At 34.3% G+C, this 24,673-nt stretch overlaps 1 long non-coding RNA gene and 1 pseudogene across 1 annotated transcript in view; one reads left to right on the forward strand and one right to left on the reverse strand.

The window, feature by feature from the left end:
- Positions 1-6,791: 6,791 nt before the first annotated feature.
- On the reverse strand, positions 6,792-6,954 carry LOC125281022 (U2 spliceosomal RNA; annotated as a pseudogene).
- Positions 6,955-17,414: 10,460 nt separating this feature from the next.
- The window catches only part of LOC130543301 (uncharacterized), a 56,170-nt gene continuing 48,911 nt past the window's right edge, over positions 17,415-24,673 (forward strand). Inside the window, exons 1-2 of the long non-coding RNA XR_008958551.1 lie at positions 17,415-17,583; positions 17,942-18,029. This is a non-coding gene — a long non-coding RNA (uncharacterized LOC130543301). The remainder of the gene's footprint in view (positions 17,584-17,941; positions 18,030-24,673) is intronic.

Raw genomic sequence — 24,673 nt, forward strand, 5'->3', positions numbered from 1 at the left:
ACAGAATACTCAACCTGAATTATATAGAGTTGCGCCAACGCTTCCTGAAATAGGGAAGTGACATCCTTGTTGATGAATGTCATGCCACTGAGTATAGGTGCTTTTGGAATAAACTACTTGGAAGATAAAAATCAAACAGAAGCATATGTTGTCATTAGAAAGAATTAAGGATATATTCTCTTTTTTTCTGGCTTATGCATATCGTATTTATTGCATTTTGGCAAGTGCTGCTAGCCGAGGGCATTCTAGCCAAATGCTAGCTATTATCATCGTTAAAGCGTTGGTCCAGATTGCTACTGACTGGGAACATACTCATAGTAGGCAAGGCCATTAGATACAATTGAAAATTTGCTGCAATGTGTTTTCTAGCCTCTCGAAATCTTCACACATCACCTCAGCAAACAAAGCCCTCTTCACCTTCAGAATTCTTATTAAATATATTGTTCATAATAAATTTACTCATTTATTTAACAAAAGTTGTTGAGGTCATTCTATGTACCTGAAAGTAATTGTGATATATATTATATGGTCTCATTACTCAAGAAGCTCAGGGTAAAATGGACAAATGAACAGCAAGTCGACATTACATTTTGCTGTGTGAAAGGTGCAATGTTTGGGATATACAGAAGATTCTTTGGTGACATTAAAAAAGGAACTTTTATGCAGGCTTGGAAGAGGAAATCCTTCTAAAAAATTTGACATTGGGAAGATGAGTTGTACTAACTTGGATATGACTTAGTGGTGAAGGTATTCAGGGACGGAAAATACCATATATGAAGTCACAGACTGCAAGGGAAGGATCAAAGTTGGAGAAATGTAGGAGTGAATCGGATCACCATATGTCCTGTGTGTTGAACTAAGGAGTTCAGACCGATGGAGTATCGTCGAAGGCTTTTAAGAAACAGTGTACATAACATAATAAAAAATTATTATAAAAAAAAAAAGAAACAGTGTAAAGATAAAACCCCAGTGGCTGAGGGGAGAATGGCTGGGAAAGAAAGGGCCTGAAGAAAGGGCCTTGCTTAACAGGCTTGTGCAGTGACTCACATGGGCAGCCTTAAAGAGCCAGATTAAAGCCCTTAGCTCTTAATTTTCTTGGGTCATGAGCTCCTTCAAGAGTCTGATGAATGCTGTGAACTCTGGCATTGCATGCTCACATTTATTTGTGATAAGATAGAAAATACTATTCCACAGATTGCAGCAGTTATGAGAAAAAATAAAAAGTCAGGAATGAGACCACACTGCATTTCTCTGGAGATTTCAGGCTTCCAAGTTCTGTGAATAATGTAGTGTAGGAAGCTTGTGGGTACCAAGCAGCATGCGAATGGCAAAAAGACACGGCAAAAAGGGACTATGTCTAGAATGGAGTTACTTCTCTCAAACTAAATTTAAGAACTGAATTCAATAGAGGAAATATCAGAGGATTTTATATTACTGAACCTAATCCCAGAAAACAAAGTGAATAAATGGATCAATTTCCAACGACTTTAGAAAATTTTAAATGTATAGAAAATTGTTGGGGCACCTGGGTGACCGAGTTGGTTCATCTCAAGGTCATCAGATGAGCCCCATGGTGAGCTCCTCCCCCTCTGCCTCTCCCCTTACACTTGCTTGCTGGTCCAGCCACCCGCCCCACCCCGTGCACGTACACTCTCTCTCTCTCAAATAAATGAAATAAAAAAATCTTTTAAAAAATTGTCAAATAAATATCCATCTTTTTCTCTCCCTCCCAAAATTATTATGCCCAGAAATCTTCACAGGGAAGTTCTATGAAACTGTTAAAAATTGATAACTATAATGTGAATGAAATAGAGTATTGAAAAAGAAAATCTTCCACATTATTTTCACCCAGGAAGCATTATATTAATAAAAAGGACTGACAAAAATAGTTCAAAAAAGAAAATTTTAGATCAGTCTCCATATGACTATTGATACAAAAATCCTAAAAATATATCTTGGAAACATAATCCAGTGTAGTATAATTTCATCAAGTGAGATTTATTTCAGAAATGGAAACTCAGTTCCATAATTCATAATATAAATATACCTAAAGAGAAAAAAATCGTACAATCTCATACAATCACATCTACATATACCAAAGGGGCATTTGTTTGAACAATTTTTGATAAATTCTTAGTAAAATATTTCTTTTAATATATGAACTTTACATATCTCATCCTAAATGCCAACATTATGCTTATTGTAAAAAATATAGTTCATATTAAAGTCAGAAAAAGACAAAGGTGTTTGTGATCACACTATTTATTATATTTTTCTGGATTTTAATAATCATTTTTAATTCCCCACATTTCTAATATTTTAACAGCTCTTAACATTGTCGATACATAAAGAAAATCAGTTATACAGGAATTAATATTCCCTGACGAATGCTTTATATTTGTTTGCTTGTTTATTTTTATTCAGTCAGTCACTTTATTTATTCTGTGGCTATAACTTCCCCAGCAGTGCAGCTTGTAAAAATTAAAAGGGCAAGCATTCACATAGTGTGTACTATGTGTCAAGCGTTTCTCCAAACACTTTCCATGTATTAAGTCATTTAATGTTCACAATGATCTTGACAAAACTCGGATACAGAGGAGTGGAGTAATTTGTTCAAGGTCACCTAAGTAGCGTGTTGCAGAAGCAGGATGCAGTATGGTCCCCACCGCGGAACATCTGGCTCTAGTGTGGGAATAGATTTATCTTTCCCTCCGGTAAGATCAGTCAGTCACTTGATCTTAAAATTAAGGTATTCATCCTGTTAACTTTTCTCTCCAGTGGATACAGCTTTCTCTGGAGCTCCCTTTAAAACTATATGTTCGTTTTGTGCTTATCTCCGGCTGCTGGCTTTTAAAAAACACTTTCAAGATGAGCTAATCCTGGGGCGCCTGGGTGGCGCGGTTGTTAAGCGTCTGCCTTCGGCTCAGGGTGTGATCCCAGGGATTGAGCCCCACATCAGGCTCCTCCACTGGGAGCCTGCTTCTTCCTCTCCCACTCCCCCTGCTTGTGGTCCCTCTCTCGAAAGCTGTCTCTCTCTCTTCAAATAAATAAAAATAAAATCTTCTAAAAAAAAAAAAAAAAAAAAGATGAGCTAATCCTGATATGTCCAAAATGAGATGTTATTTTTCTCCTAAATAGGAAAAAATAGCTTTCCTCTTCGGTTAAGTTCTTAGATGTCCCCATTTTTCTTCCCAGTTGAAAACATGCTTTTAAATAGAAATTCAACAGGTATATCATCAAGATTGTTATGAATTTTAAATGAGTTAATATACATAATATCATTACATGTATGTATATATGATATAGATATTTATATTATTACATATATGTCAATACAGTGACACATTCATATTATATATAAATATATATTCAGCAGTTTTCTCTCTGAAACATGTGGTTTTGATATATGCATCAATTATTTCAACAAATTGGGTATATTAGAGTAATAGTAAAATTATTTTGGAAGGACAACTTACTAAACATGATCTGTCTATACCATATTTGTATTATTCTAGTAAAAATACGACCTCGTTGCACACTAAATTCATCTGTGGAGCCTCAGTTCGGACCCACTATATCAGCATGTCTTGGATGAAGCTCAGATATGGACCTTTTATAAAGACTCACAGGTAGTGCAGGTCTATAAAGAGGAATGAGTTCATCCAATGTGGTGCTGAGGAGCATGCTTTTTGCAGTGACATAGCTGCGGGTTCTGAGATGGGGCTTCTCCACTTTACCAAGTAAAAGCTCTCTGGGCTCTGCCCTTAACTGGATAATCAGTATGATACCTTAGAATCATATTCCAGTAGGGATGAAATTCATTTCTTGATTTAATTAACACAGCTCCTATTATGTGTAAGGCACTATTCTAGAAACCTTGGATTCGGTGGCTTTAAAAAAACATTCTCTGCCTCAGTAGGGAGAAAAAAATTAATCAAATAATATTAAGGTCTAGTTATAACATACTCAGTATAGAAAAGGAATGCAGGGTAAAGTGAGAGAGGCTTATCTTTCTGAGAAGATGGTATTTGGCAATAATCAAAGAAAGCCAGTCAATGAATCATGCAGATATGAGGAGGAAGAGCATTCTAGGTTGAAGGAATGGCAAAGGTCCCTGAGTCAGGGGCTTAGGTGAGAGTTTCTAAAGCATCTCAGCTGCCCAGTGCGGTTGAAGTGGAATGACGTATATGGGAAGAGTGGCAATTGCTGGATCTATAGTCAGATGCCAGATAACAAAGACTCTGTAGGTTTTTTATTTTATTCTAAGGCAATTTTAAGTTCTTGGGTAGTTTTCAGCAGGTAAGTGATTGATCTGAACTTAAAATGACTTGCATTTTACCAGGATTATAGGAGTCACAGTGAAAAGAAAGAGCTGGTAACTATGACCATAGTCTAGGCAAAAATTCTTTGTGGCTTGGACTGAGTAGTGGAGGTAGAGATGCTGAAAAGTCGTTAGATTTCAGAAATATTTTTAAAAAATAGTGTCAGCAGGACAAAATAGATGTGAAAGCTCATTGTACTATTTCTGACCCAGTTTCCTTTTGCATTTCCTTTCTACTATCAACATTTTCCTATACTTAAAAAAAAAGAAAAAAAAAAGACCTCCCATGCTAACCCTGCCTTCAAACAGTTTAGGAAATAGAAAATTTTGTTCAATATTTAATATACTTCTCAAATTTCAAGTTAAATAAGTAACAGAGCTTTAATAAAACCTTTTAAAATTCAGAACATTAATCATTCCAACAGAAGCATCAATATATTTAACATCAATAATATATACATTAAACACTGGCAACTTTTGTGCCCCAGACCATGAAACCTTAGTAATTCTAGCTTCCTGTTTTCTTTGTTCCTCATGATGAAATCACCATCCTTGTTAAGTTGTTGACACGTGGGGAGAGCCTACCGCCTGCATCACAGGCAATAGGAAACAAAACCAACAACAATAGTTTTACTGGAAGCAAAACAAATTCTAATAAGTTATAAATGTGTAACTATTATATTTTATACTGTACTATAATATCAAGTTTTGTTACAGAAAATTTCCTGGAGTCTTTGTTCTGAAATTCTCCCCTGAAGATTTACTTTGGTTGTTCTGTGTCAAGAATTTGTTAACATTGCAAATTACAATAATGTTTTGTTACACGTCTTTACAGGTATACACATATTTTTTATGTCCCTATCAAGCTTCATCCTCTTGCCTTGTATTCTCCTCATAATTTATTTTGCTAAAATTGAATATTTGTTTTGCAGCCATTTCATACTTATTTTCAGCTATTAAAGATCATATAAAGATGAACATATTTGTACCTAAATCTTAATCTTTTTCTCTGTTTTCATCTTAGTTTAAATTATTTTTCACAAAATTCTGAGTCAAAATTCTGAACACTTTTGTGGATCTTGAGATATGTTTTTAAATTGCTTTCCGGAGAATTTCCATGAATTTATGTATCTACCAGCCATGTCTGAAAATGCCTGCTTCACTCATTCTCAACTGTAGAACTCATTAAATGTAAGTCACTGTTCTTTCTCTAAGACCTCATGGGACTGTTAGGTTACATAAAGTATTAAATGTTTTTATCAGGGACAAGGTGGGAAGCAGTACAAATTCATATAAATCGCATATAGGCACTCCCACTATTCCCTTAATAAATTAATAAATAAATCTGGAGTCAGTGTTAATGTGATTGGGTAAATCAAATTTACAATGCTTCTGAGGTGTCTGGATGGCTAACTCAGTAAGTGTCCAACTCTTGGTTTGGCTCACATCATGCTCTCGGGGTGGGTGGAGCCCCACAGTGGACTGCACACTCACTGGAGAGTCTGCTTGAGAATTCTCTCTCCCTCTCTGTCTGCCCCTCCCCCACTTGCTTGCTTGCTCTCACTCTCCCTCTAAAATAAAATAAATAAATCTTTAAAAAATTGTATAAGGCTTCTAACTTATAATGAATTAAACTGGTGTTTGGTGTTTAAAATAATTCATTAAAAATCAGTAGTTATGAAATAGAACTGTCAGTTTATTATTTCTACTGGTACTACCAGGTAAAAATCTGGACAATGATTTGTAATAAAAAAGCTGAAAAAAAATAGAATGCGGACCATGTTTAATGATAAGTTAACATGTGATGACAGTTAGCAGTTAACAATAAGCACTTAATGTAGCTTTGTTTAAATGTCTCTGTGCTTTGGGGCACCTGGGTGGCTTAGTCAGTTAAGCATCTGCCTTCGGCTCAGGTCCTGGGATTGAGCCCCCCATCTGGCTTCCTCCTCAGCAGAGTCTGCCTGTCCCTCTCCCTCTGCCCCTCCCTCTGCCCGCTTGGCCTCTTTCTTGGTCTAACTCTCTCTCTCAAATAAATTTTAAAAAATCTTAAAAAAAAAAAAAAGTATAGTAAATGTCTCTGTGGTTTTGTACTAGAAAATAAACTAGCTCCCTGAATTGAGCCAAGTTACCAGTTCTCATCTCAGCGCAGGCACAATTTGTTCTGAGACTTTAAGAAAAAGAAAATCTTCTAAGGCCTCCCTCTCCTTTTCTTGGAAGATTTCTGGATTTATGTCAGCTCGAAAGTATTGTGATCACACAGTTCTTACAGATGAAAACAACTTGTACAGTCAGACTCCATCAAAAATGTAGAGTCATTCTAACCACATTTTTTGCTAGATACTTAAATTGTTTTCAATTCTCCACAGTTACAAATAATACTAAAATAAGCACCCTTAGGGTGTCTGGCTGGCTCCGTCAGTTAAGCCTACAACTCTTGGTTTCTTATCAGTCATGATCTCAGGGTCATGAGATCAAGTCCCATGTCAGGCTCTGCACTCAGCATGGAGCCTGCTTGAGACTGTCTCCCTCTGCCCCTCCATACCACATCTAAAATAAATAAATTAAAAATAAATTAAAATAAGCACCCTTGTATGTTGCTACACTCGATCTTAGCCAAAAGGCCGAGAAGCGATTAGCACCCTTGTATGTTGAACTATATAGAGCTATGTTGGTATTCTTTGGAAAATATAGATGACATGGATTTGCCACGTCAAACTGAATACATGATTATTAGGAATATATAAAATCAAATTTCTGTCTAGAAAGACTGCTTTCTTATATTCCCAACAATAGTGTATTGGAGGACCTGTTGTTCCTATCAACCATCGGATATGATTAAATTTTTACTGATAACTAATATTATCTTTGTTGTTTTTAGTTTGTATCTTCCTGAGAAATAGTAAAGTTGAACTTCTTATTTTTTATTGGCTGTTTATATTTCTTCTACTATTAATTACCTGGCTCATAACATTTATGCATTTATCTATTTAGACATTTATCTTTTAATTTATATTTATAGGAGCTTTTCATAGATTATAAATATTTATGTTGCAAGTATTTCCCCGTATTCCTTTGTCCATTAACTTTGTGCTGTCTTCATTATAAAGAAAGTTTAATATTTACGTAGTCAAGTTTGACAATCCTTCTTTTGCTCTAGGAAGAAATTTTCTGCCTTAAGGTATTTTCCTTGAATGCTTTTATAGCCATGTGTGTGTGTGTGTGTGTGTGTGTGTGTGTGTGTTTAATGTGCATTTGTAGTTTACAATGTGATAAATGCTTTGAGATAAAAATCTAATATCGTTTTTGTAGATTCAGAAAGACTAAAGGAAAGCTTTCTTTTTTAGTTTCTTGTTTGAATTAGAAAGCCTATTAAATTTTTCATCTGTTAAAAAACATGGGATAAAAATATACACAATCACATGATTTTTTTTAATGATTGAGATGGCATATGGAAAGAACTTGACCTACAAGAAGAATTAGATAAATATAAGGTGACATTATTATGAGAACTTGAAAGATAAGGACCAGGCCTATTGAAATGTTCTGTACTTAATAGTATATACGTTAATATATACTACATATAAATAAATACTATATAGTGTATATATATAAAATTTTAATTTTGATCGTTCAAGCTTTTCTGAATTTGGACAGGTTCTATTTGACTATTAACTATTTCTCTCTTCATTCCCCATATTAATAATACCTGGATAATAATGCCCCAGGAGTCTAAACATTGTGAATATTATGTTAACCCTGAAAATAAATAGTAAGTATTAACCTACACTATTTGCTTGTCAGGAAAGTCAACTTTATCAGGTTAGGAATATGACTTCAACTAACATAATGCTTCAAATAATAGCTCCTGTGACATTTTCTCGCATGAAAGAAATTTAGAGATCAATGTTGATCTCTCTGCACCATAATTCTATAAAACAACTGAGGTCATCTGCATCGTTATGTTCTGTCATTATTGTGTGATCTCTGTTCAGTGTCAAGGTGACTACTACAGCTACAGCCTTCTTGTTCTCATTCAGAGTAAAAAAGTGACACCCCACCCTCAAATGAAGGACACTTCCAACAGGAGCCATATACTTTTATTGGGAAAGTAATGGCTTTCCCCTGGAGTCCTTCTTGTGCAAAGTGATGTCACATAGACAAGCCTAGATTTGAAAGAAGACCCAGAAATGGGTTTTACCTTTGCTAGCCATTGGTAAGACAGCTAAGAATACGGAGGTTTGAAAAGGTTTCAAAATATGTTTTCGATCAACCACTCTACATTTCCATCCTAATAAATTTGAGAGGAAATGAGCGAAAAAAAATAAGATGGTCACTGGCTTATGATTTATTATCACAAATGACATTTATTTTCATTATTTTAAATGTACTGTATTCTTAGTAGGTCAAATGACTATACACAGAGAGCTTTATGACATTTTTCAAAGAATCACAGATAAATAAAAACTTTTTTTAATGTAGAAGCAACATGGGCCATCGTGAATCACATATTAGTACACCGTTTCCCCCACTTGTTCTTCTCTGGTCTGATTCATCATTGAAGCTGGGAAATATTTCTATCTATTAAGAGTAAACTGAATTATATGAAGGATGAAATAAAAAGCACATACATAAATAGATTTTAATGGATAGTTATGAAACTATTCTAATACTGAGTAATAATAACCAAAGTAAGGGGAGCTGCAACAAATATTCAATGTCTATTGGACAGGCAGTATCTTAGGCACAGTGGATAAAATCTTTATCAGTAGAGACACAATCCCTGCTCTTCATAGCTTACTGTTCAGTAGAACAAATAGAGGAATAGCTCTGTTTTGGAAATTTATGTACATAATATATAATCAAGGCCAAACTATAATGGATGCATTATTAATCCCCACCTTTTTTTAACGGAAAAAAATGAGGCTTAGGAGAAAAAGTGACTTAGACAATGACTTAGAGTTCAGAACAGATCAAATATTAGACAAATAAGCCAAATAAGTGAAATCTCCTATACTCCCCTACACCACCATCCAGTGCTAATTTTACATTACACTGAAGTTTAATTATTTCTATTTTACCCCACTGAAGTGTTTTCAGTCTCTATCAAACTGCTGCCCGTACCAGCTGAATGATCTAAAGTCTTATCTCTTAAGTTCTCTGGATCTTGATTTTGTCATTTATAAAGCAGATAATAATTTCTCATAAAATTGCTATAAGACTTTAATGAGAAAACACATATAAAAGACTTCATTAGAGTACCTGGAGGTGGTTGTTCATTAAGTGATAGCTAATTTGTGATTTACAGTGAGATCATAAACCCTAGGAAGGTAAGGACTTGACATTAGTTCTTTTCAACATGAACGCAGATATAATTGTGAATATGATAAGGACTCTATATAGCTTATGATTTCCTCCATACAAAATACTAATATGCAGCCATTAAGAGAAATTGTCTTAACAAATACTTACTAATAGAATTTTTCAAATCTATTATTTTAAAAAATCTATTAAAAAACACTACTGATTCAGTTATCCAGGCACTATAAGGATCATGGCTGTACTTGTAAGTCAAGAAGTTTATCAACAAAAAATGCAATGTTGACAACCTGTATTAGTTTCCTATTGCTGCTGTTACAAACTCCACAGAGTGACTTAAAGCACTATAATCTTTTTTTTTTTTTTTTTTTTTTAAGTAGGCTCCATGACCAACGTGGAGCTCAATGCGGAGATTGAACTCACTACCCTGAGATCAAGACCTGAGCTAAGGTCAAGAGTTGGATGCTAAACTGACTGAGCCACCCAGGTACCCTGAAGCAATGTTAAGTTCAATCATGGTATAGAACCAACCTTACATTTGGGGGGAAAGTTCCACTAGTCAGGGTTTATAATCCTTTTTATATGTTGCTGGATTTGATTTGTTGGTATTTTGTTGAGGATTTTTTGTGTCTGTATTCATAAGAGATACTGTTCTTTAGTTTTCTAACTTATATTTTTTGTCTAGTTTAACTTCAAGGTAATACTGGCCTCTTAGAATGAGTTGGTAAGTGTATCCTGTTCCTATGTTTTTTGAAAGATTTTGTCAATAGTTGACATTAATTCTTAATTAAATATTTGGTAGAATTTAACCATGAAGCCATTTGGGTTTGGACTCAACTTTATGAGATTGTTTTTAATTACTAATTCAATCTCTTTATTTGTATAGCTCTATTCAGATCTTTTAGTTCTTTTTGAGTCAGGGTCAGTAGTTTATTTCTTTTTGGGAAGTTGCTGATTTCATCTACATTATCTAATTTCATTGGTATACAGTTGTTCAGTCTTATAATCTTTTCTATTTCTTTAAGGTGGTAGTGACGTCCCTTTTATTTTTTGTTGTATTTGAGTCTTCTCTCTTCTTGGTCAGTCTAGTAAAGGACTGCCAATTTTGTTGATCTTTTCAAATAACTAACTTTTGGGTTCATTGATTTTTTTATTGTTTTTCTATTCCCTCTTTCATTAATTTCTCCTTTTATCTGTAAGATTATATTTAAGTGGATTCCTTCTAGACTAGATTATGCTTTTTAATTCATTCTGACAATCTCTGATTTTCAATTAGAGTGTTTACTTTTTGAAGTGATTGTTGATATAGTTATAAATCTATCATCTTGCAATTTGTTTTCTATTTTTTTTAAAGATTTTATTTATTTATTTGACAGACACAGAGACAGCCAGCGAGAGAGGGAACACAAGCAGGGGGAGTGGGAGAGGAAGAAGCAGGCTCCTAGTGGAGGAGCCTGATGCGGGGCTCGATCCCAGGACTCCAGGATCACGCCCTGAGCCGAAGGCAGACGCTTAATGACTGCGCCACCTGTTTTCTATTTTTCCCACATGTTTTTGGATTATTAGCTATACATTTTTTTGTTATTTTGTGTGCTGTAGAGTTCAGTATACCAATTTATAGTTTATTTATAGTTCAGTAGTTTAGAGTTTATAATATACATTTTTAATTTAATTATATTAATCATCAAGTAATATACCACTTCATATTTATTATCAGAAACTTTAAGCATTATATGTTACAAGTATATACTTCAGACCTTTGTGCCGTTTGTTACCATACATTTTACTTCACTATATACTAGAAACAACCTTCTGCTTTGTTTTGGTTTAATCAGTCAGTATTTTTATATGTACTTTTTCTGTTGCTATTCCCATACTATTTATACTGTTTATTCCATTTTGTAGATCCAGATTTCCACATGGTATCATATTATTTATGCCTGTAGGACTCTCTTCAATATTTCTGGCAGGGTGAGTCTCCTGGTGATGAATTCTTTCAGCCTAGGCAAATCCGAAAGTGTCTTCATTTTGCCTTTCTTTTGGAAATATAATTTTGCTGGATGTATTGTTTTAGGTTGACAGATTTTTTTCCAGTGCTTTAAATATATGTTGCCATAATATTCTTGCAGTTTAACTCATATTTTATGAGAATCCTACCTTATGTTTATTCCTCCTTACAAAATGTTTGTTTTCCAGGGCTGTTTTGAATAGTTTTTTTTTTTTTAAACCTCTGATTGAAACCTTTGAGTTTCCATCACATTTCTTATAATTCAAGTTCATTAAACTTCTTGGATCTATAAGATTATAGTTTCATTAAAGTTGGTAATTTTGGTCATGATTTTCTCAAATATTTTTTTCTGTCTCCTCTTTTCTCTTCTCTCTTTTAGGGATTACAAGTACATATATGGTAGGCCTCTGAAAGTTGTTCAAACATTATGTAGGAGTTTTGTTTCTCTGTGTCATATTGGAAATTTTTTTATTGTTCTGTCTTCAAGTTCATTTTTTTTTGCAATATCTATTCTGTAATCAATCTTATCCAGCATATTTTTCATCTCAGACATTATAGTTTTCACCTCTACTAATTTGATTTGGGACTTAAAAAATATTTTTCAAGCATCTATTTAAAATGTTCAATCTTTTCTCTGGCCTTTTAAATGTATAAAGTGCAGTTATAATAACTTTTTTAATGGCCTTGTCTGCTAATTCTAAAATCAGTTAGTAATGAGTTTGTTGGACTCGTTGATTTTTTTTCATTTTGGGTCATATTTTCCTGCTATTTTAAATGTCTGATAATTTTTGATTGGATATTAACATTGTGAACTTTATCTTTTTGGGTGGTGGATAATTTTGTATTCTTAAAGTTTTTGAACTTTTTTGGGGAAGAAATTGGAAATAGTTTGTTCTTTTGGGTAATGATTTAATTACTCGGTATGTGGACCCAACCTGTTTTTAATCTGGGATGAATTATTCCCCACTACTGAGGCAAAACACTTCTAAGTATTCTGCCCAATACCAAGTGTGGCTTGTGGGAGGAGACACTATTCCTAACTGTTTATGAGTGCTAGGTGCACTCCTCTCTCATGATTTGGGTGTTTTCCCCCTGGTTATTAGTCTCTTGCATGCATATTCTGATCAGAATTCTGCTGAATACTCCCAGAAGATACCATTCATATTGGTGGTTTCCTCGCACACCTTCAGCTCTGTCTCCCCGAGTCAGGGAGACCTCGTGGCACCACCTCCTCTCTCACTTCTGCCAGCAAATTCTCCCAAGGCAAGAACCTGGGGCAATTCATTGTAGGGCTTGCCTTGTTTATTTCTTATGTTTCTGGGAATTTTTTCCCTGATGCCCAATAACTTGAAAACCATTGTTTCACCTATTTTTTCTGTTTGTTTCAAGTGGGAATCTACTGGTGCCCCTTACTCCTTCATAGCTGGCATGGATATCTCCTTATCCACTATAATTTTCATCTAAGACTATAATTTTCATCTCTAAAAGTTTGATACATGTCTTGTTTTATTTGTTTTAGGTCTCTACTTAATATATTAAAATTTCCTTCTAGGTTCTGAATATATGGAGTCCATTTCCAACTGTTTTATTGTCCTTGCATGCTAATTCTATTACCTGAGTAATCTCTAAGTCAGATTTCCTCATTATGGGTTGTATTTTCCTTTTTTGCATGCCTGGTAACTTCTTATTGGATGCTACACAGTCTGAACTTTACTATATTGGGTGCTGGATCTTTTTGGTTTCTGTAAATGTTGTTGAGCTTTGCTTTGGGACATAGCATGTCACCTGGAAACAGTTTGATATTTTGAGTCTTCCTTTTAAGTTTTGTTAGGTAGGACTAATGGTGTATTTATTCTAAGGGTAATTTTCTTCACTACTAAAGGAAGATCTTTTTAGTACTCTAAACTATGTCTCGGAAATTATTAATTATTTTCCACTCTGTTTGTTGGGAATAGGGACTGACTGTTCCAGGTCCTGTATGATCTTCAGGCACTGTTCCTCATAATCCTTTCTAATATTCTGCCCCACCCCCACTGCCCACCACTGCTTCCTGGCTCTGGGTTGTTTCCTCACATGTGCCAATGTGCCAACGCATGTGCCAATTAGTCCTCAGCTGAAGACTTCAGGGTGACCCTCTGCAGATTCCTGGAATTGTATCCCTGTGTGTTCTGTTCCTTACTTGTACCTGGGAACTTTAGCTCCATGTTATATAGTTTTAACAAGTCATTTAGAAGATACTTACATCTCTACCCTTGCTTTCTGTATCATTCATATTTGAATGCATGCTGTCTTGGAGTACTACATCTTTAAACTCATAAACATTTCTGGAAAAAGGCACAGGTGTAACAAACGAACTAAGGAGTGTATAAGTACATAAAATGCTAAATTAGTTGTTTCTCTTGCGTCTTTTTTAAAAAAGATTTTATTTATTTATTTATTTATCTATTTATTTATTTATTTAAGATAGAGAGAGAGACAGAGAACTAGTGGAGGGAGGGGCAGAGGGAGAGGGACAAGCAGAGTCCCTGCTGAGCAGGGAGCCTGACATGGGGCTTGATCCCAGGACCTTGGGATCATGACCTGGGCCAAAAGCAGATGCTTAACTGACTGAGCTATCCAGATTCTTTTCTCTTACTTCTTTATATCTGGTTAGTATTTTATTTATTTTACAAAAAGCTTAACATTTTATTCTATATAGAATTAGTCAGAATTGGAGATTTCCATAACCATAATTTGTATTTTTCTTACGAAGACTACTGGAGACAAAATTTAACTGACTGTCCGTTTTCTGGAATTTTGCTGGATAAGGGATTATAGAGGACTAACATGATCTGCCATATTTCTCAACCACTCCAGCAGCTGTGTTGCTAATGAACTAAAGGGTGACAAGGATGAAGTCACAATGAGGAGTCAGATAGCTTTTGCAGCAATCCAGGTGAAATATGATAGTGACTTCAACCAGAGCAGAAATAGAGACTGTGGTTAGAAGCGGTCAAATTCTGGACATACAGGTAGAACAACAGGATTTCCTATCTGTATGGTATGATAGCAGTGAAGGATGATCTTAAGTTTGGGGTCAGAGCAATCAAAGTTATCAAATAATAAGTGATAGGGACCACTGAAGGGAATGGGTTTAAAGAAGTTAAACCACTAGTTAAATTTTAGGAGAATTGCTTTTGAAATACATTTCAAAGATCTAAGATTAGCTTATAAGTTAGCTTTTGAGTGTAAGAGTCTGAGGTAAAGGAGAGACAGTGAGGCTACAGTTATAAATTTGAGGGGTTTCAGCATGTATACACAGTGTTTAAGATCTTGGAGTTCAATCTGACCAAAGGAGTAACTTTATATAGAGACATTATCCAAGACCGAACTCTGAGGCACTCTAACATCAAGAGGTCAAGGAGAAAAAAGAAATTATCAAATGAGCTGAGAGGACATAGTACAAAGGCATAGAAATTGCGGTTTTCTAGAAACCATGCAATGTGTATAAAGGAGGGAAAAAATAATCAAAACCAAGTTATATGCTGCTGATCATGTAAAATAAAAAAATAAACCAAAATAAACACAAAAAAACCAGCAACAGCAACAACAACAAGACTATTGATCATTAGATTCGGTAATATGAAGTGAGGTGATCTCGATGTGTAATTCTACGTTAAGAGAGAGATGATAGATAGATTGATCAATAAATGTATAAATAGGTCATATTGAATACAGATAGATGTATAGGTTACATGCAAATAAATAGCTTTATTATAGGAATTTATCCTTATGCAGTTGTGGTAGTTGAGTGTGCAGGGCAGGGAATTCAGAGAAAATGAATGTGAAGTGGAGGAGGTTCAAACTGGAACCTGCAAAGATACATGCAACTCAGAAGAATCAACCAAATACCTTGCTTCTAGCCTCCAGCTTCAATGCCATAGGTGTCCTATAGGAAAAGACGGAGCTCACAGAGCTAAGCAAGTCCCTGGCCAAGGAATCAGAGAAACTGAAGGATTCAGAGGGAGCTGAAATGCAGCAAGAAAGCTCACAAAGTGAACCGGCAAGTAATCAACAACATGGACAAGTTACAAAGTGCTTATCCCTTTCCTGACTTCCCAGGGTGTAAAACAAATATGGCTGCTGTTTTATTTCCACTTTCCAAATTTTGCATAAAATGTTTATTGGAACTCATGACTCAGAACCATGCAGGTAAGCATTTTCAGCTTAACTAATTTGATGCAGTGTAAATACACCACACTTGATAAGAGTTTCAATGTAATTATATGAACAAAATATAATTAATTTTACATTTATATGGGAAAATGGAATTGGTGATGGAATATATAGGCAATTTTTTCAAAGAATGTTACTCTACTAAGGAGAACAAGGAAATGGAGCAATGGTGCAAGGGGAAGTGGGGCAATAAAGAATTTTTTAAAAACTATGAATGAAATAAGAGCATGTTTGTATGTTAATGCATGTGAACCAATAAAGAGGAAAATTTTAGAGAGACAAGAGGCAGAGGGTATTGTTGAGCGCAAAATGCTTTTCAGTAGGGAAGGGGGGAAGAGATCTACCTCATAAGAGAGAGGTTGGCCTTTGATGGATCTGTAACAGAAGAGAAACTAAAGTATCTAAGTACAAACACTGACAGGGGGTAGATGTCGGGATGGGACTGGTGGAAGTTCTTCTCTGATCATTTCAATAATCTTACTAAAGTTACAAGCCAACAATGGGTTAAGAGAGAAGACTGGAGTAGTTGTTGTAGTTGTGAGGAAAGAGAAAACGAAACATCATTTCAGAACAGTGGTAGAGTCAGTAGACTTGAGAAATGTATCATCATTATTAGGCAACATTAAAAGCTTTCTTGAGATTCAAGTTCATGAATTGAAAATGAGAATAGTCAGCATAATTGTGTATTGTGCATATGTAAGGCAAATAGGTTGGTAGGGAAAAAAATAAAGATTCCTGTTATGGGATATAAGTGAATTTAAATGTGGCAGCATATTTGTGATAGAAACAATTTGTTTTATTATTTTAATAATAAAAATATAATGTTTTATATATAAAATTATATGAAATATAGAAGCATATGGTAGTAGAAATGCAAGAGGCTTTGGATTTGAATATATCTTTATTTGAATTTAAATTATGCCATTTGCCTTTGTGACTTTGGGAAATATACATATGCTTCTAAATCTTAGGAATAAAAACACAACTTTGAAGGAAAAGTAGCCTTAAATGAATGAGATAATCTTTGGTCTGGTATCTATGAAAAAATCAATAAACATTTTACCTTCCTGTAGAAAATAGAGAAGTTAATGAAAATGTATTCCCAAGTGGATTAATATGTATTAACATAATAAAACTTGGACGGAGGATGCAATATCTTTTGTCATGAGCTGAGTTTACTTTAATATGTTTCAATCAGACTTTAGAAGTTCTGTCAAATGAATTTCTGATTTCACAGGAAATTATACTTTATCTTAATATCTACATTTCAAGTTTGTAATAGATATTAAATACGATGTGAGAGAACTTAAGGAAAGGAGCCGTGTCAAATGGTAATCAAAAATTTGCCTCAAGAAGATGGAAATTTATGCTTTTGTGAATCTTTCTATGCAGCCAATAACATTTTTTAAAAAATGAAACACATCTCTAATGGATACCACTTTGCCTTTTTGTTCTCCCCTGAAAAGGAAATTTGAATGAACTGACTGAATCAAAATATATTTTTTATGTTAACATAGACTATTCTTTCTGCAATTCAGAGGTGATATTTTTCAATTGTGGAAGACTTTATCAGAAAAATGAAAAAACAATAAATGGTATAGAGTTCAAGAGCTCCCAATTATATGTCCCAAGGAAAAGGAGATTCTGCAGAAACCGACATTTAATTGGGAGCCTTCAGCAGAGGACAAAACTCTCATGCTGGGAAAAGAGACAGCAAAGTCAAGTAAGCACTTCTTAGTTTTGTGAGAAACATATATACTACCTTTCCATCAAAAAATACTAATAAGAGAAAAGGATATTAAACATTAGCTAATTCCAAAACTGTGCAACTGTGCAGTGCTGCTAAGGAAATTGTAATTGTGTTATGAATGTTATTTCTCTTTTTCCAGCATTTTGCTGGAAAATAAAAGATTTTCACAATTGTCTACACCTGTTCTCCACAAAGATACATATAAAGAAGTTAAATTAATGTTAACAATAGCATAAAGACTGGGAGAGATAGACTATTTTAAGGTCCTTAAATTTTCCCACATAAAGTGATATGTATGATAATTTTTTAAAGATTCATCAATTTATTTTAGAGAGGGGCAGAAGGAGAGGAGAGAGAATCTCAAGTAAACTCCCTGCTAAGCACGGAACCCTACACGAGGCTCCATCCCAGCACCCAAGGTGAGTGAATACATTCCAGTATCTTCTGAGACCTGATTCCAAAACCACACCACAACACTACAAGAAAATAAACTACAGAACAATAACCTCCAAGAAAGTAGATAAAATATTTTATAGCAAAATTTGAGCAAATGGAATTCAACAATATATCAAAAGCTTAAAACATCAATAACTAAGAGGGAATTATTACAAGAGTTCATGTTTGGTTCAAGATTTATAGATCAATAAGGTAACTAGGCCTATTAACCAACTAAAGAAGAAAAAACATATGGTCATCTTAATAGATGCATGGACAGGCCTTTGACAACATCCTACATTGTGAAAATATCTCAGCCACAACCCCAACTTGATAAAGTGAATTTATAAAGAGCATACAGATTATATTATACTTAATGATGAAAACCTGAATGCTCTTCTCTTAAGATCAGAATCCAGGCACTTAATGTTCACTCATCAATTCTACTCAATATTGTCTTGGAGGTCTGGTCTGCATACTAATACAAGGAAAAGAAATAAAAGGTATTGGAAATTGGAAAGCAAAATGACACAATACCCTGTACAGGAAATTTAGTACAAAATACTTTTTAAAACTGCTAAAATTAAGCCTGTTTTGCAAGAAAACAGTATATAAGATCAACATATAAAACAATTATATGCCTATATAGTAGTAATGAAAAATCAGAAACTGAGATTTTAAAAATATTATTAAAATAGCATTGACTATAGAAGCACTTTCAGAATATCAGACTACAGACTTCTAAAAATCTGATCTTTGATAAAAGCAATGTTAATGTAGCAAAATTTGTTAAACTTTTTCAGAACTCTAGAAAGTATCCAAAGGCTTGCAAAAATGCAGGGACCATTTATTCAAGAAAAATGGCTGAATTTCATAAAGAACTTTCCTGTCTTCTTTAGGAATGGCAAAAAGGGAGCAGGAAATGTCAGGACATTTTGCTAAGGACTTTGGGGTTGCAGAATAAATAACAGGAGCATTGACAAATTGGTGGAACAGTGCCTTTCAATAAGTAAACAATGTGATATCAAGGCTTTTGAAAAGGTTATTTCAGATTTTAGCTTTATTTTTTATAGAGTATAACTACACAAGTTCCAATGTAAGATATTTTTAGAAAAGCTAAATTATATTTAGACACCAAAACAATTGCTTGTAATTTTTAAATTAATTATCCACATCAATTATTTTGTCTACCTAAAGCTGTGACTCATTCTATTTGTGGATATAGTAATTGTTTTAGGTACTAAGATACTTAAATATCAATTTATAAATTCACTTATATTAACCACATACATAACTATTTTGTCCTCAAGCAAGATAGTAAAATAGTTACTGAAAAATATCTTTTATGGAACAGCTAGGTGTTTATTGGATATATTGCTGTTTTGCCTTTTTTAAAATTTTATTTTTATCCAGTGGTTTGTCTAGCTTAGAAGCTACAAATTAAGCCTACTTGTTACCATAGGAAGCATCCTGATTTGGAGCGCACGGACCTAATTATTGTTATTATTTTTATTTTAAAATAGCTTCCTACAGGTTTGTAATTCAGATCAATTACGTAAACTTCTGAAGGATATAAACAGGATAGAGTCTTCATTATGCTTGCTTTCTGAAGTTCTTATTGCTAAAAATCTAAAAAGCTGGAGAAGAGTGGTCTCAATATATTGAATTTATAACACATTACACTCTAGGAGATATGGACTTGGAATTAAAACTCAGCTTGACATTTCTAAACTTTATTAAATTGACTACCAGTCAGCACATCCTTTAGAACAGAACATTTTCGTCAAGCACAGCAAACTATTTTGGTTTGGCATTTAGAACTCAATTACTTTGGAAGGACATTTATCCATAGTTTACTGATTCATTCGTATTTTGTACCCAAAGATATCATAGCTTAAAAAAATGAACTCCATTCCTACTCTGTGTTGTTTATTAAATGCTCTCCATCATTGAACTCACATTTCTGAAACAATAACTTTTCTGAGACTAGCTTTGCTTTAGATATATAGTAAAGTACTAACGTACCTAATTCAGAAATTATATTAGTGACACCATGAGAACTCTCTTTTAGTGCCCACTCACATTTAGGTAATATTCAAGTAGTATTCATCCTTAGTAAAATAATTAGCCACTTAGTTCTTTTGCTCTATCATTAATTAGATTAGTTATGTCGTTATTTCCATAGCAAGAGGAACTAATAAAATCAAGGATTTTGTTGAATGCCCAGGGAATATATGGTTATGAACATTTTCTTCATCTCAGATCTTTTAAACAAGTTGGCCTTCTGAGCATTATAACATTTTAATTTTGATTCTCTTTGAAAGCAGTCCAACATTTTTATGGTGACTCTTCTTCAAAAGTAAATAACACCATCACATAAACTAAGAGGAAACAAAGTCTAAACTGAAAAATAAATCAAAATAGACATTTTCCTTTTCCTGTGATGGTTGTCAAATCCCTTTTCTCACAAACCTCCATAGATCACTTTACTTCCCAGTCCCATGCAACATCCTGCCTGTTAAAATGGTCTCTTATCTTTGTCACCGTATTACAAAAAAACCCTGCCCTGGCTCCTTGGGGTCCTGCAAATCAGATTTACCTTCTCTCTTTAGGCTTCTTCCTCCTGGAAATACTCTATATTTTTATTACTCTTCACATTATTGGTTATAGAATTAAGTTTTTAAATATCTTATCATGAAAATCACCTTTTTGTCACATTCGTATAATCTATGTCAGAGATTTTTAACCTTTTTTTGTGCTGTGGACTTCTTTGGCTTCTGAGAAAGCCTATATCCTTCCTGAGAATAATGTATTTCTAATTAAGACTTATTTTTTAGGGCAGTTTTAGGTTCACAGCCGAATTGAGAAGGTACAGAGATTTCCCATATGCCCCCTGCTCCCACACTTGCATAGCCTCCTTCACTATCAACATCCCCCACCAGAGGGCACATTTGTTACCACTGATGAGCCTACAATGACACGTCCTAATCACCCAAAATCCATTGTTCACTTTAGAGTTCACTCTTGGAGTTGTAAATTCCATGGTTTGGGACACATGTATCCACGATTATAGCATTCCTAGAGAATATTCTCACTTCCTGAAAAATCCTCTGTGCCTTGCCTGTTCATCCTTTTCCCACAGCCCACCCCCACTCACTGATCTTTTTCATGTCTCCATAGTTTTGCCATTTCCAGAATGTTATATAGTTGGAATCAGATAGTATGTAGACTTTCCACACTGGCTTCTTTCACCTAATAATATGCATTTAAGATTCTTCCATGTCTTTTTATGACTCGCTAGCTCATTACCTTTTAGCATTGAATAATATTCCATTGTCTGGATGTACCACAATTTATTTATCCATTCCCCTACTGAAGGACGGCTTGGTTGTCTCCAAGTTTTGGCAGTTATGAATAAAACTGCTATAAATATCCATGTTCAGATTTTTGTGTGGACATTAGTTTTCAACTCCTTTGGGTAAATACTAAGGAGAGCTATTCCCAGAGTGTGCAGTAAAAAGTATGTTTAGTCTTATTTGAAATAGTCACACTGTCTTCCAAAATAGCTGTACCATTTTACATTCTCACCAGCAATGAGAGTTTCTGTCGTTCCACATCCTCACCAGCATTTGGTGTTGTCAGTGTTCTGGATTCTGGCCATTCTGATAGTTGTGTTGTGCTGTGTTCACTGTTTGTTTTAATTTGCATTTCCTTGACTACATATGATGTGGAACATCATTGCATATGCTTCTTTGCCATTTGAATATCTTCTTTGGTGAGGGGTCTGTTAATGATTGGCCCATTATTTAATTGAGTTGTTTCCTATTGCTGAATTTTAATTTTCCTCGTATATTTTGGATAACAGTCCTATATCAGACTTTTGCAAATATTTTCTCACATCATTGGATTGTCTTCTAATTTTCTTGATATTGTCTATATGTATTCTGCTGTTGTTGGATGAAGTAGTCTATAGATGTCAGTTATAGGCAGTTGACTGATGATGTTGTTGAATTCAACTATCTCTTTACTGATTTTCTGCTTGCTGGATCTGTCCATTTCAAAGAGAGAGGTGTTGAAGTCTCCTACTATGATATAGATATACCTATTTCCTTTGTTCTTTATTTTTTTAAAGGATTTTATTTATGTGTTTGAGAGAGACAGTGTGAGAGAGAGAGAGAGAGAGAGCATGAGCAGGGGGAGGGGCAGAGAGAGGGGAACAAGCAGACTCCCCACTGAGTAGGGAGCCTGATGTGGGGCTCTATCTGAGAACCCTGAGATCATGACCTGAGCCAAATTCAGATGCTTAACCAACTGAGTCACCCAGGTGCCCCATCCTTTATATTTTCATTGACACTGTTGTTAGGTGCATACATGTTAAGATTTTTGTGTCTTCTTGGAGAATTGATCCTTTTATCATTACCTAATGCCCTTCTTTATCCCTGGTAGCTTTCCTTGCTTTGAAGTCTGCTCTATTTGAAATTAATATAGCTACTCCCACTTTTTTTTTTTAAAGATTTTATTTATTTATTTATTTGAGAGAGAAAGAGAGCAGGAGCAGAGGATGGGACAGAGGGAGAGGGAGAGGGATAAGAAGACTCCCTGTTGAGCATGAATCTCAATGCAGGGCTCAATCCCGGGACCTGAGATCATGACCTGAGCCAAAGTCAGATGCTTATCCAACTGAGCTAACCAGGTGTCCCACTCCCTTTATTTATTTATTTATTTATTTATTTATTTATTTATTTATTTATGTTAGCCTGGTATATCTGTCTCCATCCATTTGCTTTTACTCACAGCTCTGGTAAGCAGTGACTCCTTGTATTCACCTGTTGTCTTTCCAGCCTCCATTCAGGACAAGCGTTTGCTTTGTATCCTCCTCTCTCTTACAGATTTGAGAAGAATTTGGTCTATTCTACTTTCTACTTGTTTTTAGGAGAAAGTGATGACATCCAAGCTCTTTTCCAAGTGGAACCAGAAAATGTAACTCTAGAAAAAGGTTTTTAAATACATAGGATAAAATACTCTGGATTACAAAAGAAACAAATTATATTAAAATCCATTTGTTAAAATAGTAAAGAATGACTTTATAAGATAGTAACATATGCTTCATTATCAGTTATTAATAAGTTATAGAGATAGGTTCAATAATTATAATTTTGAAATAGTGATGAGATTAAATGATATTTTGTTATCTCTACAATAACTAAAGTGTGCTATAAAAATTCGAGTCCAACTGAAATATTGAAATATTGGTGACAAGGTCACTGGCTCTGGTAGTATTGTAGATAGTTGCCCATATTCATAATGGGGCCTGTAGGCTGCATTATGCTTTTTATCATCTTGTGTGCTAAACTAGATATCTAGAACAATATTCTCCATCAGCACCTAAATCATTTCTATAATAATCCTCAAACACGAAGTCTAAGAGCTACAGAATAGAATGAGAATATTTGCTTTGAATAACCCTTTTAGTACTTAGTTGGTATTTAAATTTACTATGGAAACTTTAAAAAACAAATCAGAATCTCTTGTAAACCTAAATTCGTTTATATCTGCTTAATCCTATCTGATGTAATTTTTTTCCGTAGACAGTCATGTTGATAAAGTAAAATGCATTTTAAAAATTATTTTTTATTTATCCATATAATAGGAAAGATAGTTTGATAGCTTTAATTTATTTCATCTTTGTCTTTTCTAGTATGAGCTTCTTGCTCTTGCCCTGATGAGAAGTCCATATATATGCCTGGTTGGGGAGATAGTTTAAGGTAGGGCTGGAATTTTTGCAAAAGGTATGCAAAGAGAAATGCAAAGATAATTTTAATATTTTAATAACCAAAATAACATTTTGCAATAGAGTAATAGCTGTAGGGTTCCCAGGGGGGCTCAGGCTGTTAAGCATCTGCCTTCGGCTCAGGTCATGATCTCAGGGTTCTGTGATCGAGTCCCACATCTGGCTCCCTGCTTAGTGGGGAGTCTGCTTCTGCCTCTTCTTCTGCTCCTCCCCCTGCTTGTGCTTTCTCTTGGGTAGGTAACTAGGAGTAGAATTGCTCGTATGGTAAATTTATATTTAACTTTTTAAGAAACTGCTAAACTATTTTCCAAAATGCCTGCACCATCTTACAATCCCACTACAAATATGAGAGTTTCAGTTTCATATACTTGTAATTTATAAACACCTGTAATTGTCTCTTTTTAATCTAGTCATTCTGTGTGTGTAAAGTGGTATCTCACTGTGTTTTTACTTTGTATTTTCCTAATGACAAATGATGCTGGCATCCTTTCATGTGCGTATTGACGATTTTCATATCTTCTTTGGTAAAAAATCTATTCTAGTCTTTTGCCCAATTTTAATTTGGGTTACGTGTCTTCTTCTTATTGAATTGAATGAGTTTTTTATGTACCCCTTGATAAAAGTCCTTTGTCACGTATATTTTTGCAAATATTTTCTCCAGTACCTATGGCCCTTGGCCTTTTTTTTTTTTTTTTTTTTTTTTTACTTTCCAAAGGGTGTTTAAAAGCTTTAAACTTCAATGAAGTCTAATTTATCAAAATTTTCTTTTATCACATGTGCTTTTGATGTCATATCTGAAAAAAAAATTTTTTTGTGAATATGACTTTCCAAAAATTT

Source organism: Ursus arctos, unplaced genomic scaffold (genome assembly GCF_023065955.2).
Source record: "Ursus arctos isolate Adak ecotype North America unplaced genomic scaffold, UrsArc2.0 scaffold_11, whole genome shotgun sequence".
NCBI lineage: Eukaryota > Metazoa > Chordata > Mammalia > Carnivora > Ursidae > Ursus > Ursus arctos.